The sequence below is a fragment of the Hermetia illucens genome, chromosome 2 (genome assembly GCF_905115235.1).
Source record: "Hermetia illucens chromosome 2, iHerIll2.2.curated.20191125, whole genome shotgun sequence".
Classification (NCBI taxonomy): Eukaryota; Metazoa; Arthropoda; class Insecta; order Diptera; family Stratiomyidae; genus Hermetia; species Hermetia illucens.
Window position 1 is genome coordinate 141,187,313 of NC_051850.1, and position 19,520 is coordinate 141,206,832.

Here is a 19,520-nt window from a genome sequence, read left to right on the forward strand (position 1 = left end):
AGTTATGTCGTATATTATCGCCTGAACTAGCGCCTATGCTTGGTCTGCTTGTATGTTACCTCTAGGATAAAAACCCTCCTTAAGGGTTATCAGATAAAAATCCCCCTTAAGAGTTTTCGGGTAAATTTTCAAAATATGGCAATATACTAGTATATTATTAACTTTATTTGTGGAGATATTGGAACGGGATGTATTTTGCGGCCTAGATTTTGAAGAGATGCATCATTGTTTTTTTTCAGATATTTCGGTTGGGTAGGTTCTGAGAACGAGACCTATTTCACTTTTTGGGGTACAAATTTTGAGCCCTCACTCCCCTATCTTTCAGTTAAGGTCAGAAATAAGATCAGTTGCAAAAACACTAATCCAGGCCTTTCATTTTGTTCCTCACATGACCATATTCTGTGAAAAGAGGTTCACCCTGCTTGAAACTCATCACAAAATAGTGTCATTCTCTGCGTGAAAAGGGACATACAGACCACATGTTCACACCAAATTTCGAAACAATCAGTTCAGCAGTTTTGGGGTAAATCGGGTGTGACAGGCAGGCAGACAGACATTCAATCAAAAAACCCTAAAAAGGAGTTCCTATTACGTTTTGGTCACTTACTGAGCACAGTTAAACTCATTGATGAATTTTTAAGTAACATATTACAATGTGTGTGCAAAATTATAAAATCATTTTAAGTAATCATTGCTATTCCATAGTAATAAAAAGAAATGATCCTCGCAGTCGGTAGGATTCGAACCTACGCTCCCAGAGGGAATCTGATTTCTAGTCAGACGCCTTAACCGCTCGGCCACGACTGCCACATTTAACCCTCATGTGAACGTTTCTGCGATTTCTCTTCAATCTCAAATAAAAAAAGAAAAATCTTACTTGTATATCAACATTGGCCTTAAAGTAATGAAATTATGTAATCACAGATAATCCCTGATTCGAAGGTCATCTAAAAAATAGAACACAATATGTGGCATACACTCGGTACAAGCTGCCTTCTAATTTTATCTAACATTTTGCACGTTCCAAAAATTGGCACTTCAAAATGATGTCACCTTGAAGTAAAAAATCAAAATTCTCCTAAACAACACACTCAGTGATAACGAAAATAAAGTTTTGACGTTGTTTACCCACTAAGAAAAGATTTCTTTAGTGAGTGTTTTCACTTTCGATTCATTGAGTATCTTTTTTGTACAAGATAACAAGGAAAATCGAAGTTCATGGGAGATCTTTATTATTTTTTATGATCAGAGATGAGAAAAGTGTCTAGACAAGGTGAACTAATTCTTTCTGGTTATATCTGACGAGGTAGATTTAGGTGCAAACGTAAAGATATTGCATTTATGGCCAATCTCTGGAAACGAACATGTATTGCATGTCTATATGTATTTTTCGAATTGTACTTGTATCTTGACGTCGTTTGTAAAATTTCTTTAGTTTTATTCTCTTGAATGTACTGAATTTTATTCCGAAAAGGAGAAATTTACCTTTATCAATGAGTATGATATCAAATGGTTGTGAAAGCTATCTCAATATCAATAATTTCGCTTTTTATATAGGAGTCAATCAATTAGCTGCATCGACATTTCGATAACCTGGTCCCCTTAAGACTCAGATATTGATTATCAAGCGATTTAGCTCATAACCGAAAGGGCAACAGCACCAGCTTATCACTTACGCTGATTCCAGAGCTGGTAATTACATACTCGTTTATCTGTCTGCTGAAAATGTAGGTCGGCAGGAAAAACAAGAAAATTTGCATTTCTAGCTTTCACGTCATCCTTACATCACCAGCTTATCATGCGTCTCTTGCGATTAATTGGTTTCGTATTAATTACGCTTTAAACGAATTTGTCAACTTTCAAACAAGTATTATGCATTCTAGACTACTTTTGATGAAATTTCGGTCCCATGGTACGAGATAACGTCCCCACATGCGCTTTTGAGCAAACAAGTCCAACGTTTCGTTTACATTGATAATTGGGGGAAATTATCACAGTTGCCGCAACATGATTCATTATCAATTAACTCACTCGTGAATTTATATCCAACGTTTCCACCGACACCTGATCTAGATCTAGATTGTAGGAACTAGCATGCTCAGGTGTGATATGACACACCCACTTGGGAAGAACTACGCAAACGCTGACTCGTATCTTTTTTATTTTCGAGGTTTCATAATAGAGAGTCTGGTGACTTGGAATAGTCTGGCGCTCCACGAATTCCGCTGTGATGTTTCCGAAATCGCGGTGCCAATCGGAAATTAAATGATTTATTTTTAGTTCAGAATTTGATGATAAAATGCATTTGACTAACGAAATTATTAGTGGCTCATTCGAGGAATAATTGGCTTCTATTCAAAATTTAAAAATTGCTTTGTCTTAATTTTTGTTAATGCAAACGGCGAATCTTGGGTATGGCTCGTGCGGGTCTTTTGCATGAAACAATTTCTTGATATCTTCCTAAGAATGTGTTATTTTATGGGATACTGGATGTGTATGATCTATAGAATTAGGTTTTGTGTATTTCCTTTATAAGAATATTAGAGTATTGCCTCATTTGTCGACGCACCCGATTTTCTGGTACCAACACCTCACCTAGAGTTTCCTCTAGATTCCTATTTTCTACCATAAATTCTGGACAGTGGAAGAAAACATGCTTCGGGTTCTCTAAGACTCCATCACAATTTGGACAGTCGGGTGAGGTGTCCAGTATAAATCTGTGCAGGTACTTCGTGGCCCGTGAGAAACTGTGTATAATATTATAGTTAACCATTCCTTGATGGTAGGGTTGAGCCTGTGAGTCTGCCGGCCCTTTCCCGAGCGTTCCTGAAGCTCTTGCCATCGCTTTACGGGTCTCTTCCTCTAAGCGTTCTTCGACTGCCATAAAAGAGAGGTTGGCTTCACAGAGTTCTCTAAATAACCCTTACTAGCACTGATTGCCTCGCGTCAGTATAACCCCGCTTCTTCGAGATGCGATAACAACCAGCGTAACCCACCATCGTGGCTTCCTCCGAAAGGGGAAGATTAAGTAAATCGTTGTACATGATGTTTCACAATAGTGACCCAATATGGAGCCCTGCGGGACACCCGCCCAAACAACCTACTCCTGGGGTCCGTCATCGGTGTCTTACCAGAGCTTCCTTTCAGCTAATAACTATCGACAATACCAGCGAGATAGGCGGGAATACCAATCTTAGCTAGGGATTTCCGTATTAAATTTTTCTCGTCCAGGTTTATTACCACACAATATTTGCTGGTACTACTCTTTCCGTGAATTGCATCTCCACCCAAGCCAATTTGATGGCATCAATGGTTGATCTGACTAAATGGAACCCATACTGCCGATCTGGAAGGTCTCCTTGGCTCTCAACAACTGGAAGTAATCTATTATAGAATACCCACTCTAATATTTTCTCCACAGTGTCCAGAAGACATAGGGGTCTGTACGAGGATGGATCACCTGGAGGTTTACAAGGCTTAGACACAAGTATCAACTTCTGCCATTTCATTGCCGCTCGAAATATTCCCTTGGATATGCACGCGTCAAACAACTCAGTTATCAGCCCGGTCTAGATTTCACGGCAAGCTTAAAGGCCTTATTGGGTACTTCATCCTGGCCAGGGTTTTGTTGTCTCCCATTCTACTGCAGACTTCCAGCAGTTCGTCTATGGTGACTTGCGGAATTGCCGTAGCGGCTGTGTATATAGCACTTATTTTCGCCCACACAAAGCGACTGGCTGCCTTACTTGCAGTACATTGTATGGCCTGTTGACCGCAAACCCATATCGCCGCTCCACCAGTCGAATTTGTGACCCATATGCCACCATGACGGTTTTTATACGGCTCACTCATGATAGCAATTTCCACCTCAGATTCGAACGTGGTCTGCTCAGTAAATCCTGAGCCACCCTGCAATGATCCAGATTTATTTGAATAAACCTCAATTTCTCATTGCAGTGAGTGCCTTCGGACATTTACCAATGCTGGCAATATGCCGGTTATTCTGCCCCTCTTTCACCTCGAATAATAGGCATTTGAGGTTCCTTTTGCACTCTTTGGCAATATGGCCCTTCTCTCCACACCTTCTGTATTGATCGGATCGATTAATTCCCCTGGTGCATGCCTTTGCCGAGTACCGAAACACGAGGCATTTACAACACCTGTTTAGCGAAATCTCTTCTCTTAAACGGTAGACTACCCATCCAATCCGAACTTTTCCGGCCGCTAACAATTTCAGCGCTAACTTCGCTGGTACTCGTATTGTAGCAGCTTGAGTACCGTCATAGGCTTTTCTTAAACTCACAACAGACTCTTCTGCAAGTCCTTCCAACTGGAATTGCTCCTTCAAGGCAGTACGAATTTCTCCTTTCGATGTCACTTCATCAAGATCCTTACATTGAGTGTAAATTTCATGTTTTTGGGCACGCACTGTGGAATTCTCCTCAACTTGAGTGCGGAAGTCCTCAGTTTTGTCTACGCTGGATATTTTCGGTTCGAACCTGAGATCCCTATTTTGAATTCTTCGGATTCTGTTCACAATTCCGCTCAAATCTTTTAGGTCGGGGTCAGATTTGACCTTTTTGAGTATATCCACATAGGGCAGATTGCCCTTACTGAAGATAACAATCGACTCTTGCTTTTCTTTTCGCTTTTTTGTTGGCAACTTTATTCCATCCATTTCGTCCATCTTGGGCTTCGCAATGCTGGCCAACTTTCATATATTGGCTGTATGCTTTGCCACTTCTGAACTATTAGTGCTGGTTTTCGGAATTGTCAGTACGCTTATGCGCTCCTTGACCTTTGGCGTTTATTGACCTACCCGTACCTTATCTTTTACCATCTTTGACATTGGTGGAGGTCTCAGAGTTGATGAGCTTCTTTTGAATGGGCCTTTTTCTTGGGCATGAAGCACCTTTTGTGTCGAGCCCATTGAAGATACGCGGTGAGTGTTATAACCGTTTTTGTCGTCCAACGATATGGCTTCAGTTCGTCTCTGTTTGGCCTTGTTACCGGTGTTCTCGGTAAGGTGGTACTTCCCTTCTTCTCCAAATACAAATCGCTTGTAACCTTATATGCTACGTCTACCAACAAGGCAGTCGAGGGATATTGACGACCGGAGATGGGCAAACACCAGCCCATGCACAAACAGAAAAGAAAGTGCATGGGCACATATTTACAAATCAATAGGTAGGTCCCTATCTGCGCCTGGGGTAGCGCCTGATGGGAGATCTGGCAACTCCTCATATTTTTATCGCTGATGTAAACACGAATATAAAAGAACAGAGTTAACAATTTGAGATAAAAGTACTCGTCGGCTGTGTTCTGCGTCACCTATATTTGGAAGCATTCTTGTGATTGTCGCTGGTTTTTGCCCACTGAGCTTTAAATTGGGAATAAAACGCAGTTTCGAATTGAAAGTTACTCTCAAGTAGTTTAGTGAAGGCTGAGAGTGAACATTGTGTGCACCAATGCAAATCTGAACAGTTTTCTATTTTCGCAGCTTTGTAAACAGTACTGACTCCGTTTTGTGTTCGGCAGACTTCAGCGCGAAGTCTTCAAGCCAAAACTTTATGGTGCAGGTGGTCTCGCTCGCATAGATCTCTACTTCGTCGTGATGATGCGAATCCGTCGATGAGAACATCATACATTATGTTTTATAGCAGAGGGCCCAGAACAGACCCCTGTGGAACTCCAACCATTACATCGTACGTCTTCAACCCTTAGTTTGAACCCAGATAGATCTATCTTAAAGGATATTGGCTCGCCTATCGGAATACCTGGTTTTTGGATCAATGCAAACTTTTGTAATTTTCACTATGCGGGGAAAGATCCTTCCTTTGTCTGCGGTTACTGGGTGGATTCCCTTGGAATGCTGGGGAAACATCCGAGAGCTATTTTTCCCCTTTCCGTCTGTCTATCACACCGCCTTCCTCTGAAACAGTTATACGTATTGATACCAAATTTGGTGGAAAGGTGGACACTGTGACCCCCCTCGCATGCAATGAGCTACATCGTTCTAAGGTCCCCCCACATGGAAAGGGGAATAGAATTTTTTTTCCACCGAATATAGTCATGTATCACCAAATGTATCAAATGAAAGGTATCGGTTAGTACAGTAGCAGATATTAGATTTGACATTGGTTGCAAAGGGAAGGAGTGAACTATTTCTAGGACCCGTTATCAGAAACTACTCAAACAAAACATTTGAAAAAGTTGGTCCACACAAATTGTCTATAGACATTACATCGAGGGCTGGTTAAAGCCGTACCGACCTAGTACGGTGAGAATTGTTCCGTCTCTGCCTCCCAACTTTGAAGGTTAAAATAAAGTGTCCTAACTTTTGAAGCTCCTCCTGAATACTTCTTGGGATTCGAGCATTCGACTGATCGCTTCACTTGTAAGAGTCTCCTCAGTCTAGTTGATCCCTCTTACTTACAAATCTCGAGCACACAAAGAGAACGTGCTCCGGGTCGTCATAAAGAACAGAAGGGGGTATCGGCATGTCCGAAACGATGCAAATAACGATAGTTTCCACAGTGCGTGGTCAGAAATTGCGGCTAGTGATAATTTCGTCATGGCTGCGCTTAATCCAAAGCTGGACATTTGAAATTAGCCTGTGTGTCTACGTCCGTTAGTGAGAATTATCCCAAAGTTACTGCCTTTCCCAGATTGTTCGCGTTTTCTCCTCCCATCGTCGCTCTTCGGCATTGTGGTCACCACGTACGGTATAACTGCGCAATCTTTGCATCTCTTTAGCCAAAATCTCAATTGGCCCCTATGAAAGTTACTTCGTCTGACATTGCTCGACCTCAGATGATATACTGCAAGGAATTTCCTCCTCTGCGCGTGAACATTAAGGGCCTTTCGCCCAACCTGGAAAGATACACTCTGGCTAGCAACAGCGTCTTCGGTGGTTTGAGTACTCACTGATGTTGGTCTCCTCAGTGAGTAAGGTAGACCTTACCGTGCTACGGGGGGCTGTGACACGGCGGACCTCCTAACCCCATACTCGTGGGAATCAAATGAGTACCCGTATTAAAATAAAAAAAAAAAAAACTACAGCCAAGCAAGCGGGACCACGTACCGAAATACTGTGAGCCATGTGATTACACCCAAGAAAGGAGAAGTTGGGACGTCAAGCAGTGGATCCAATGTCAACATTGGTATACTGCTAGGACAACAACCAACAAATACCACTACTCAAAAAGCAAGGACATGCAAAAGCACGTCTGAGATAAATATATCAGACGTCAAGAAGGAGACAGGTCTCAGTGGCGCAAGTGCTAAATGGTACCTGGGTTACCTGAAGGAAGACCTGAAACCAAAAGAGGTCCTCAAGAAGGCTCAGGATAGACCTAAGCCATCTTTCCCGGAGCCAAGAAAGCGGGGAGCAGCACAGATTAGCGAGCATGAATGCTCCCAAAAAATAAAAACCTGAACCCAAGAGGGAAGGAGCCCGGGCAGGTCAAGGGTGAAGGCTGGAAGTCCACCATTAGCTGCGCTAGTGTGGTCATGGCCATTCAATTGGCCATACTGTCAAAAATGTTTCTCAAGCAAATACTCACTCGTGAGGAGCAAGAAACCATCGAAGATCTTGTTGTCAGGCAAATGTGCAAGGGATGCACTGCGAAACTTGTGTTCCTCGGGATAAGCTTTCGACCAGGTCATATACTGATAGACTGCGCGACGCAAGATATTGCAGAATGGCTTACGACCATCGTTCCTAAATTGCCAGGTTGGGACGAGCAGAACTGTCAATATGTGCTGGGGATGATATAGCAGGAGCTCATATGGTAACAGTTTTTCTCCCGAAAGCCGCGACAATAGAGACAGAAGATCTCTTGGAACTCCTAATCGCTCAAAATGAGTATCTCCATACGCGATTATGGAGAGTATTCAGAAGCAAGATGAAGGGCAAGGGTAGACCTCCCACGATCGGGGTAGATGACCGATCCCTGGAGGCAATCAAACGTCGGAGTTGCCATATCAACTATCGATTTGGCAACATACCTGTGCATGTGCACGTTTTAGGGTGGATAGCAACGCGCAGGCAAGCCTGACATAGCGCTTGGCGACACTCTGACAGTGGAGAAGAGCTTCAAATGATAATGGAGTCAATGGCCAGCACTAAGATAGCCCAGGTAAACCTCCATCATGCGAAAGCTGCATCTGCGGTAATTGCAATGGCAAGTTCCAAGGAGAACATATGAATAGCTGGCTCAGGAGCCCTGGCTGTACCGGGGGCAGATTCGCGGTCTGCAAGGAGGAAGCATGCATGGGGCACTCGAGAGGCAGTCGTGACATCGGGATACTTCCCAGGAGATGACATCTGGGTTCCACCGGAACAAGTCGTTAAACTGGTGAAGTACTGTGAGAAGAGGGCGTTACCACTTCTCCTCAGCTGCGATGCCAACGCCCATCACGAAGTCTGGGGAAGCAGCTACACCAATCGAAAAGGTGAGTACTTTCTTGAACTTATTCTTAGCAATAAATTAGAACTATATAACATAGGGAACACTCCAATATTTGTTACCACCACTAGACACTAGACTCTAATGAAGGGACTGGTCGGGAATTGGAGGGTGTCGCATGACCCCTCCATGTCTAATCACAGAATAATCACGACATTGAGGGCAATTCCGAAATAAAAAGAATAATAAGGAATCCCAGAACAATGGATTATGAAGCCTATGGAACGCACCTGAGCAACAACATGACCTACCTCCAAGGGGCGGTGACATCAGGAGCAAACTGGAACTAGAATCAGTGGTGAAAAACCTCAACTTAGTCGTCATATGAAGCCACCTAAGACAGTTAAGTCATCAAGGGAAGAATCATGGCGAAACAGAAACCTGGCCAGAATGAGAGCAGAGGTGCAAAAATTCTTCAACCGGGTAAAACAAACCGGGGACTCACCGAGGTACAAAAATGCACTGGCTGCGTATAGCAACGCGATAAGGGAAGCAAAACGGAACAGCTTCAGGGAATTCTGTGAAGGGATCGAAAGGTGGGCAGTGGGAATTTTTAATTCACGATTCCATGGAGGCATAGAAATCAGCATATATACCAAGGGCATGGAGACGGACAAAAGTGGTCTTTATTTCGAATGCGGGTAAATTTTTGAGACCAATTAGCCTAACATCGTTCATACTCAAAACGGTGGAGAAGGTCATAGATAGCTATATTAGAACTAACGTTCTAAAGCGTAATCTCCTATATCAGTGTCAACACACTTACCGGGCAAGACGGTTTACTGAAACTGCTCTGTATGAGTTGACGGATGTACGGGATGCCATAGAAGCAAAAAAATAGCATTGTGTGCGTTTTTGGATATTGAAGGAGCATTCAACAATACATCGCACACAGAGATACAAGATACCCCGACCCGCAATGAAGAGAGTAGGTAAATAAAACTACCGTAGGTAAATAAAATTCTATTGTCATGAATACGACTCAAGGTTGTCCACAGGGCGTGGTACTATCGCCGCTTATATGGAGTATGGTTGTGGACAAACTCCTGAACGTGCTATCAAATACTGGAATACAGGACCAGGGTTACGTGGACGACATTGTTTTAATCTGTAGGGGTAAATATGAGCATACCCTCGTGCAGGAAGGTGGGACTAGGGATCAATCTAGCCAAAACCACCATAGTACCATTCTCTAGGAGACAAAAGCTTGATCACCTGAGAGCCATAAGGTTACAGGACACGGAGATGAAACGAGAAACAGAGGTCAAATATTTGGGAATGACGCTGGACTGGAAACACTTACCGGAAAGCTACGAGCACTCTGATAACTTCTAGGTCCATAGTAGGAAAAAATGGGGTTGCAGACCGAAGATACTACTTTAGATATACACTGTAATAGTAACACCAATGATTACTTATGGGGCGCTAATCTGGGCAGAAAGAACTGAACACAAGCCAGGGTTAGTTACATAAACTCCAAAGATTAGGTAGAAGTATCACCCAGGGAAGCTAAGGATATCTACAGGCAGTGTGATGAAATCTGTATACACGTTCCGGGACAGTGTCCCGCATTTGTGCAAGGTAGGACGAAGCGTCTGGGAGGACATACTAAAATTTCTAACAGTTATAGACCTCCTTGAGATATTATGATTAAAAGGTACACTATAACCAGCAAAAAAGGCACAATTGTTCTTTAAGGACGCAGTGCGACTTCCCCTTAACAGCATAATAATAATTGTATTGTATAATCTACATGAGTTGTTACAGGTACTGATTGTATGTTTGTTACTAGTTTAAATGGCTATTTGTATAATATTTGCTGTTATTATCCTTTCAGGTGATTGCATTTTTATTGGTTCAGCGGCAGTGACAATTAGAGAATAATATCAGCAATCGTTTATGGCTTTTGGTATGTAACCGTGAAATTTTTGATGGTGATGGTTGGCACCCCTTTTGTATCACTTCATGATAATCACGCCAATCTCGATAAGAAATTGCGACTATAATTAATCCCACATATGTACAATAACATTTCGCTGTTTCGGGACGGAAATGATAAGACATATCTAAGTATGGCTGTCTATTGTTTAAAATAGTATAAACCTGCTTATTTCTATGTGTCTAGATATATAATGTACAGCTTTGATTTGGCAAAATATAGTGTTGAACTACTATTCACCGCAGTCGGTAGGATTCGAACCTACGCTCCCAGAGGGAATCTGATTTCTAGTCAGACGCCTTAACCGCTCGGCCACGACTGCTCCGGGTGGTCCTCAATGTTCCATTGTTCCAGACATGGTAAGACAGTTACCAGTGTTACTAAAGACCTCAGCAAAACATTTGATCCATTTTACTGAGGCCTTTATTAGCTTGAAGTTCAAGACTTCATTTTATCTTGACCGATTTTGGACTTTTTTTCTAAGGGCCGAATTTTCCGGACTGGGTTGCACAGTCCGGTACCAAGTATCGCAACCCATAACTCGGGACAGCCAGGACTCTGTGTACTATATTGACCATGGTGGAAGTGCTAACATTATTTCGAGGCATATCATGGACTCAATGACTATTTATACGTTTTTCTGGTCAGCTTGTCATTGTATCATTTATTATTTTATCTTTTGTAACGTAAAGAGTTCGTAAGTTTTTTAATCCTAAGAACTAGACATAAACACCCCTAACCAATGTAATGGAACGCTATTCTTTTCAAAGGTTAGGATCATTTATTATTTTTACTTTACAGCTATCTATTAAATTAGCAATTTCATATCGGGAAGCTGGAATTTTTAAGTCTTCATAGATAGATGTATGAATTCGTCAGGTACCATGGGGCCTGTAAAGAATAATGGAGTTCCATTAGTTTGGTGAGACCAAAGTCAATCACGGGGGTAATAATCGCTATAGTAAATTCAATATTAATATTAAGGGTATCCTTCTTCCTCAGTTTTTGTTCCGTTCAGAAGCGGAGTCGGTTCACTTGGATTAGTTGTGCTATTTTGCTCGGTTGAAGGCCTTGTTTGGTTGGAGTCGAGAGGTTCTCAAATCACCATCCAGCGTATCTAGCCATCTTTGTTCGATGGTCAAAACAATTTGTGTAAGTGAGTTCTCTGAGCCTGAATTACATCTCCATACCATTGAAGACGGTTATCTCGCAATTATTCTACGATTTGTTGAACCCCATATCGATTTTAGATTTGAGATAATGAACGTGTTAATCTTGTTTGAAAGCCGTCCTTAACTTTTTGGTAATATCTGTTAAATGTAGTGTGCGCTAAGGGACCCATGTTTTTGGCATCTTTTCCTCGTTTGGGGTGTGACGAAATCTCACTAACTTAGGCGTTAGCTTTGACTTGCTTGCTTGATGCTAGGTGAACTGCTTGGATGGGAGGACTAGTCCTCATTGAAAGTCGTGTGAGATTTGTTCATATTCGTTTCAGTTTCCAACACGCACTCCAATGATGTATTTTTAGCTTAAGAGGGTAATTTTTAGGGTTTCGTGTAAAACAAAACCTTATTAAAATCCGTTTGCTGTCTGTCAGTCCGTCTGTCACACGCACTTTTCTCAGAAACGGTTATAGCGATTGACACCAAATCTGGTGGAAAGCTGGGAACTGTGGACGCTCACGCATACAGTTAGTTACATCATTCTATGACAAATTTAATGGGGGTCTCCATACATGCAAAAGGGGGTGTACATTTTTTTTCACCAAATATAGTCATATGGGGTACCAAATGAAAGGTCGTGGTTAGTACTTTCTGAAGCCGGTCTTAACTTTGACATTTGTTGGAAAGGTGGGGAGTGCGAGGGATCGAAATTGATCATTCCTTTAACGGACCCATTCTCAGAAACTAGGCAACAGAAAAATCTGAAAAAATCAAGAAGCTGCCACTATATTGTGCCTAGGCTCCGAAATACCGATATTTGTTCAAATAAAGTTAATAATAGTACGTCACTATAATTTTTGGCAAACCCCCTGCAAAACCCCCCTTAAGTTCACCCTATGCCGCCACGAAATTTTGCGATCGGTGCTACACAAGTGGTTCCCGAAATATCAGTGTGTGCGAATAAAATAAAAGAAACTAGCAAAAAAGCAAAATCATGTCCGGATAGCTGAGTGGTTAGAGCACAAGGTTGTCGTACGGAAGGTCGCGGTTCATATCTCACTGGTGGCAGTGGAATTTGTATCGTGATTTGACGTCGGATACCAGTCGACTCAGCTGTGAATGAGTACCTGAATCAAATCAGGGTAATAATCTCGGGCGAGCGCAATGCTGGCCACATTGCCTCCTAAATGGTACTGTAATCCTGTAGTGTACCGTAACGGTCTCGAATGTAGTCCTCTAACACGCTTCAAAGCCCTGATCCAATATGGATTATTGCGCCAACGATTATCATGATCTAATTATTTCAAATAATATAATGACTAAAAATACCGCAAGATTACACTTATATAAAAAAAATATATTTAATAACTACTTGCAGCTTGGCCTCACGATATACTTCGATTCGCTACAACAATATATTTCTTTAAAGGGGAAAACATAAGTAATAACTAAGTTTCTACACGTGGTCCTTGTTTAAACACCAGCAACATTGTTGTCTACACTTTGTCAGCTTATTTTGCACAAAGAGGCCCTCATTCATGGTGCATTCTAATACTCCATCCTGGTATCAATACATTATTGTATTTGAACTCTGGTATTAATGTCTTATATTTATTTATTTATATATCAGAAGTCATTTGAAAGTTAGCAATATTGCATACCGTAAACCATTTATTTTCTAGTTTTTCGTTCGGGGCGCAATGAGTCATTTCATTTTAGCTAAGAGTACCTACCTACCTAAGAATAACTGTCGCCAACTACTCTGGATTCTCTGTGCAAATATTGAGTTTGAGTCCCCGTACATGCAAAAGGGTGGTATAAAATAATATAGCAATGTGCGGAGTTAAATTAAAGGTTTTGGATAATAATTTCTGAAGGGGAAACAGTGCTGGAATTGAAAAGTTGTTATTTAAATCATTCTTAACAACTATCTAACCGAGGAATATTTCGGTATAAGTTCATCCTAGAGTCATAAAATAATTTAGGCTGTAACGTGGAGTGCGATATTGGAATATTTGGTGGAAATCTTAATGTTATTAATAAAGTGATAGTATGTAGGTCAAATTTGACTTGTTCTCTTAAATTTATTTTACCTTAAGACACCATATATATTCAGATTAAAGTGAATAATCTGCATACTCAACTTATACTTACATACAATTGGAATTCATCATCATCAACGGCGCAACAACCGGTATCCGGTAAGGAACTCCAGACATCCCGGTTTTGCGCCGAGGTCCGCCAGTTCGATATCCCTAAAAGCTGTCTGGTGTCCTGACCTACGCCATCGCTCCATCTTAGGCAGGATCTGCCTCGTCTTCTTTTTCTACCATAGATATTGCCCTTATAGACTTTCCGGGTGGGATCATCCTTATCCATACGGATTAAGTGACCCGCCCACCGTAACCTATTGAGCCGGATTTTATCTACAACCGGACAGCGATACCATCTCATAGATTTCGTTATTGTGTAGGCTACGGAATCGTCCATCCTCGTGTAGGGGGCCAAAAATTCTTCGGAGGATTCTTCTCTCGAACGCGGCCAAGAGTTTGCAATTTTTCTTGCTAAGAACCCAAATTCCCGAGGAATACATAAGGACTGGCAAGATCGTTGTCTTGTACAGTAAGAGCTTTGACCCTATGGTGAGACGTTTCGAGCGGAACAGTCTTTGTAAGCTGAAATAGGCTCTGTTGGCTGACAACAACCGTACGCGGATTTCATCATCGTAGCTGTTATCGGTTGTGATTTTCGACCCTAGATAGGGGAAATTGTTAACGGTCTCAAAGTTGTATTCTCCTGTCCTTATTCTTCTTCGTGTTTGACCAGTGCGGTTTGATGTTGTTGGTTGATTCGTCTTCGGTGCAGACGTTGCCACCATATATTTTGTCTTGCCTTTATTGATGTGCAGCCCAAGATCTCACGCCGATCACCGCCTGCTCGATCTGGATGAAGGCAGTTTGTATATCTCGGGTGGTTCTTCCCATGATGTCGATATCATCAACATAGGCCAGTAGTTGGGTGGACTTGAAGAGGATTGTACCTCTTGCATTTACCTCAGCATCACGGATCACTTTCTCGAGTGCCAAGTTAAAGAGGACGCATGATAGGGCTTCCCCTTGTCGTAGACCGTTGTTGATGTCGAATGGTCTTGAGAGTGATCCTGCTGCTTTTATCTGGCTCCGCACATTGGTCAGGGTCAGCCTAGTCAGTCTTATTGATTTCGTCGGGATACCGAATTCTCTCATGGCAGTGTACAGTTTTACCCTGGCTATGGTATCATAGGCGGCTTTGAAGTCGATGAACAGATGGTGCAACTGTTGTCCATATTCCAACAGTTTTTCCATCGCTTGCCGCAGAGAGAAAATCTGATCTGTTGCTGATTTGCCTGGAGTGAAGCCTCGTTGGTATGGGCCAATGATGTTCTGGGCGTATGGGGCTATCCGACCTAGCAAGATAGTGGAGAAAATCTTATAGATGGTACTCAGCAACGTGATACCTCTATAATTGCTGCACTGTATGATATCTCCCTTTTTATGTATGAGACAGATAATGCCTCGTTGCCACCAATTCGATATCACTAAAAGTTGTCTGGCGTCCTGACCTACACCGTCGCTCCATCTCAGGCAGGGTCTGCCTTGTCTCTTTTTCTACCATAGTTATTGCCCTTATAGACCTTCCGGGCTGGATCATCGTCATCCATACGCATTAAGTGATCCACCCACCGCAACCTATTGAGTCGGATTTTATCCACAACCAGGCGATCATGGTATCGCTCATAGATTTCGTCGTTATGTAGGCTTCGGAATCGTCCATCCTCATGTAGGGACCAAAAATTCTTCGGAGAATTCTTTTCTCGAAAGCAGCCAAGAGTTCGCAGTCTTTTTTGCTAAGAACCCAAGTCTCCGAGGAATACATAATGACTGACAAGATCATAGTCTTGTACAGTAAAAACGTTGACCCTATGAGGAGATGTTTCCAGCGAAACAGTTTTTGTAAGCTGAAATAGACTCTGTTGGCTGCCAACAACCGTGCGTGGATTTTATTGTCATAGATGTTATCGGTTGTGATTTTCGACTCTAGATAGATTTTCAACGTTCTCAAACTTGTAGTCTCCTATCTTTATTGTTTTCGGTGGCCAGTGTGATTCGATGTTGTTCGTTCTTTTAGTTTTGGCGCTGACGTTGCCACCATGTACTTCGTCTTACCTTCGTTAGTATGTAGCTCAAGATCTCACGCCACCTGTTCGATCTGGATGAAGGTAGACTGTACATCTCGAGTTGCTCTTCCTATGATGTCGATATCGTCAGCGTAGACCAGTATTTGGGTGGACTTGCATTTACACCGGCACCGCGAATCACTTTCTCCAGAGCCAGGTACAAGCCTAGTCAGTCTTATCACTTTCATCGGGATACCGAATTCTCTAATGGCCGTGTGCAGTTTTACCCTGGCTATGCTATCATAGGCGGCTTTAAAGTCGATGAACAGATGGTGCAACTGTTGTCCATATTCCAACAGTTCTTTCATCGCTTACCGCAGATAGAAAATCTGATCTGTTGCTGATTTACCTGGAGTGAAGCCTCTTTCGTATGGGCCAATGATGTCCTGAGCGTATGGGGCTTTCCGGCCTAGCAAGATAGAGGAGAATATCAAATAGATGGTACTCAGCAACGTGATACCTCTATAATGACTGCACTGCGTGATATCCCCCTTTTTATATATGAGATAATGCGTCGTTCCCAGTCGTCAGGCATTGATTCGGTGTCCCATACCTTGACATTAGTTGATGAACCACTTGGCGCCTTCATATTTAACCAATTCGACTGTAATTCCATTGGCCCCTGGCGACTTATGATTTTTAAGCCGATGAATTGCACGGACTGTTTCTTCTATGCTTGGTGGTGCCAGTATTTGTCCGTCGTCTTCAGTCGACGAAACCTCCAAATCGCCAATATTTTGGTTGTTGAGCAGTTCATCAAAATACTCAACCCAGCGTTCCAATATGCCCATTCTGTCGGAAATCAGATTTCCCTCTTTGTCTCGACAGGATGAGCATCGAGGTGTATAGGGCTGACTTGTTGGTAAAACTACCGCGCCTGGTGCAGTTGCTCCTTGTACTTTTCTAGTTCACAGGCTTGTTGGTTTTCCCTGGCTTTCTTTTTGCGTCTGTGAAGTCGCTTCTCCGCTCAACGGAGTTCGTGATAAGTCTCTGCGCGTGCCCGCGTTCTTTGGGAATGTAACATTACTCGGTATGCGGCATTCTTCCGTTCCGTTGCTAGCTTACATTCATCGTCAAACCAACCGTTCCGACTTTTTTTGCGGCTGGGGCCAAGTATCTTTGTGGCCGTACCAATGATGACGTTCTTCAAGTGGTTGTGAAGATCGTTTGTTGATGCTTCATCTCCACTTGACTGCGGTTATTGCGGCATCCATTTCGCCTTTATAGGTGTAGCGGTGGGTTGTGTTGCGAATAGCTTCAGTATTCACTCTCACCTGATTGTCAGAGGAGATTGTAGGTGGTGTCGTGATTCGAGCTCGGGACACCATGCCAACCAGATAATGATCCCAGTCCTTATTGCCCCCCCCCCCCTATATGTTCGGACACTCATCAAGGCTGAGAGGTGGCGGCGTTCAATCAACATGTGGTCAATTTGGTTGAAAGTGGTCCTATGTGGAGAGGCCCAGGTATGTTTGTGGACCGCTTTCCGCGCAAACCAGGTACTTCCCAAACCATTTCATGCGATAGTGCTAACTGAATATTGCGCAATCCGTTATCATTGGTATTCCTATGTAAGCTATGGGAACCGACGTATCGCCTGAATACGGGCGGCGTCCCTACTTGACTGTTGATATCTCCAAGTATGATTTTGATATCATACTTGGGACAGGCTTCGAGAGTCCGCTCAGCTGCCTCATAGAAGGTATCCTTCTCCGACTCTGTAGTCTCCTCTGTAGGGAATGAACGTTTATGAGGCTTATATTTCTAAATTTGCCTCACAAACGCAGAGTGCCTAGCCTTCCGCTTATATTTTCAAAGCCGATAACAGCAGGTTTCATTTTTTGGCTGACTAAGAAACCTACTCCGAGCGCATGGTTTACTAGATGGACACTATAATATATGGTGTAGTGACTGTTCTCCAGGAAACCGGTCCCTGTCAATCGCATCTCTTGCAACGCTGTTACATCAGCCTTATATTGGGACAGGGTATCGGCAGCTACTTGGCAGCACCATCATCAGGATTCGTCACAGTAAGATAATACTACCAGGAGTTATTTTCTCAGTGGTTTTTGATACGTCAGGTATAATTTTCGCCTACCGGTACGAGGAGGTAAGGGTTCGAAGTTACCCGCCACTTCTGTATGATTTCACGATAATTAGTTCAACTTTGATAAGGTAGCTACAATTAATACTATAATCGCTAACATTCCGCCGCTTTGTAGCAGAAATGATAAGACATATGAACGTATCAAAAAGTGTCTGTCTATTGTTTAAGCTAGTATACGAGTATCTAACCTTATTTGTATGTGCCTAGATGCATGATGTACAGTTTTGAGTTGCCAAAATATAGTATTCAACTACTATTCACCGCAGTCGGTAGGATTCGAACCTACGCTCCCAGAGGGAATCTGATTTCTAGTCAGACGCCTTAACCGCTCGGCCACGACTGCTCTGGATAGTCCTCAATGTCCTACTATTGCCGACATGGTAAGATACTTAAAAGTGTTTATGAGACCTTCAGTTAAACTGATAAAATTAGCTTGGATCCGGTCCTCATTTCCACATGACTTTGTCTGCATCTTTTTCTTGGAATTTCTTTCTGTAATAACAGGACCAATCCTTCTCCTGTGTTAATTAGAAAGGTTATCATCAATGATCCCCTGTGAGGGAAATCAATGGATAACACAATAGCTAAGAATTAAAAGGATGATTCGGTGTAACCACATCTTCCTTTCCTTATTAAGCCTTTTGTCCCGTTTAGTAGCAGATCTGCTCGTCTGAAGCTTGTTCGGAGCAGAGACGAAGAGTTTTTAAATCATCGTTCAATGCAGGAAGCCATCCTTGTATCGTACATTTTAGTTCATGAAAAGAAGCATCGCATCAGCAGTACTACATTTCTTGACACACCTGACTTGGTTAACAGTGATTCCAACTATCTCGTAAATGCGCTTGCCAAGGAATTCATCTGATGGTGTGAGATAACAGCCGAATCAGAGTTTCAACGTTCCGCCGGTGCCACCTTTTTTCTTCCATATTGTAACGTTGTTCTGTCCCGTCAATTATTTGCGTTCAATTCTCCTCAATAATGCGACTGGAGAGCTCACTGACTCAGTATTATTGGATTCCAGCTCTCCTATTTCAGTTGCAATAGCTCCAGGTCTGCTGGATTCTTCAGGTTTCACTAGATTGAGTGCGTCTTCAATATCAATGTGACTGATAGGCGATTTTTTTTCAAATGCCCCAGAGCTTGTAAAAGTGGTGGGTGAGGAAATTCAGGTACTGATATCTTTCTGAAATATTTCCACCATCTCTCCATTGCGGTTCACCCACAGATAAGCCACTTACCGATCTTGTCATCAACACACGAAGACTATACACAGGAGGCGCAGCTTTATCGGCAAAGGAGCACGGAATCTTATTGTGCACCTTTTGGATAGGGACGAGGTAGGTAAGTAGTATTGGTGTGTCGATGTCAGCTAGATGGTTTTTTTGTGTGCGTTTCTTCATCTTATCCTAGTAGGAAACCAATGTCTCCGAAAGCTTGGTCTTGGATCTATAAGATATTCTCCACTATCTTGCTAGGCCGGATAACCCCATAAGCCCAGAACATCATTCGCCCATATCAAAGAGGCTTCACTCCAGGCAAATCAGCAACAGATCAGATTTTCTCTCTCTGAAAAGCTGTTGGAACATGGCCATAAGTTGCACCATCTTTTCACCTAATTCAAGGC

At 42.6% G+C, this 19,520-nt stretch overlaps 3 non-coding genes across 3 annotated transcripts; all 3 read right to left on the bottom strand.

Moving 5' to 3' along the window:
• Positions 1–725: 725 nt before the first annotated feature.
• On the bottom strand, positions 726–807 carry Trnas-aga. The gene has a single exon. It is a non-coding gene; the product is annotated as a tRNA-Ser (tRNA).
• A 9,843-nt stretch (positions 808–10,650) lies between these two features.
• Trnas-aga lies at positions 10,651–10,732 on the bottom strand. The gene has a single exon. It is a non-coding gene; the product is annotated as a tRNA-Ser (tRNA).
• A 7,425-nt stretch (positions 10,733–18,157) lies between these two features.
• Positions 18,158–18,239, bottom strand: Trnas-aga. The gene has a single exon. It is a non-coding gene; the product is annotated as a tRNA-Ser (tRNA).
• Between the last annotated feature and the right edge of the window lie 1,281 nt (positions 18,240–19,520).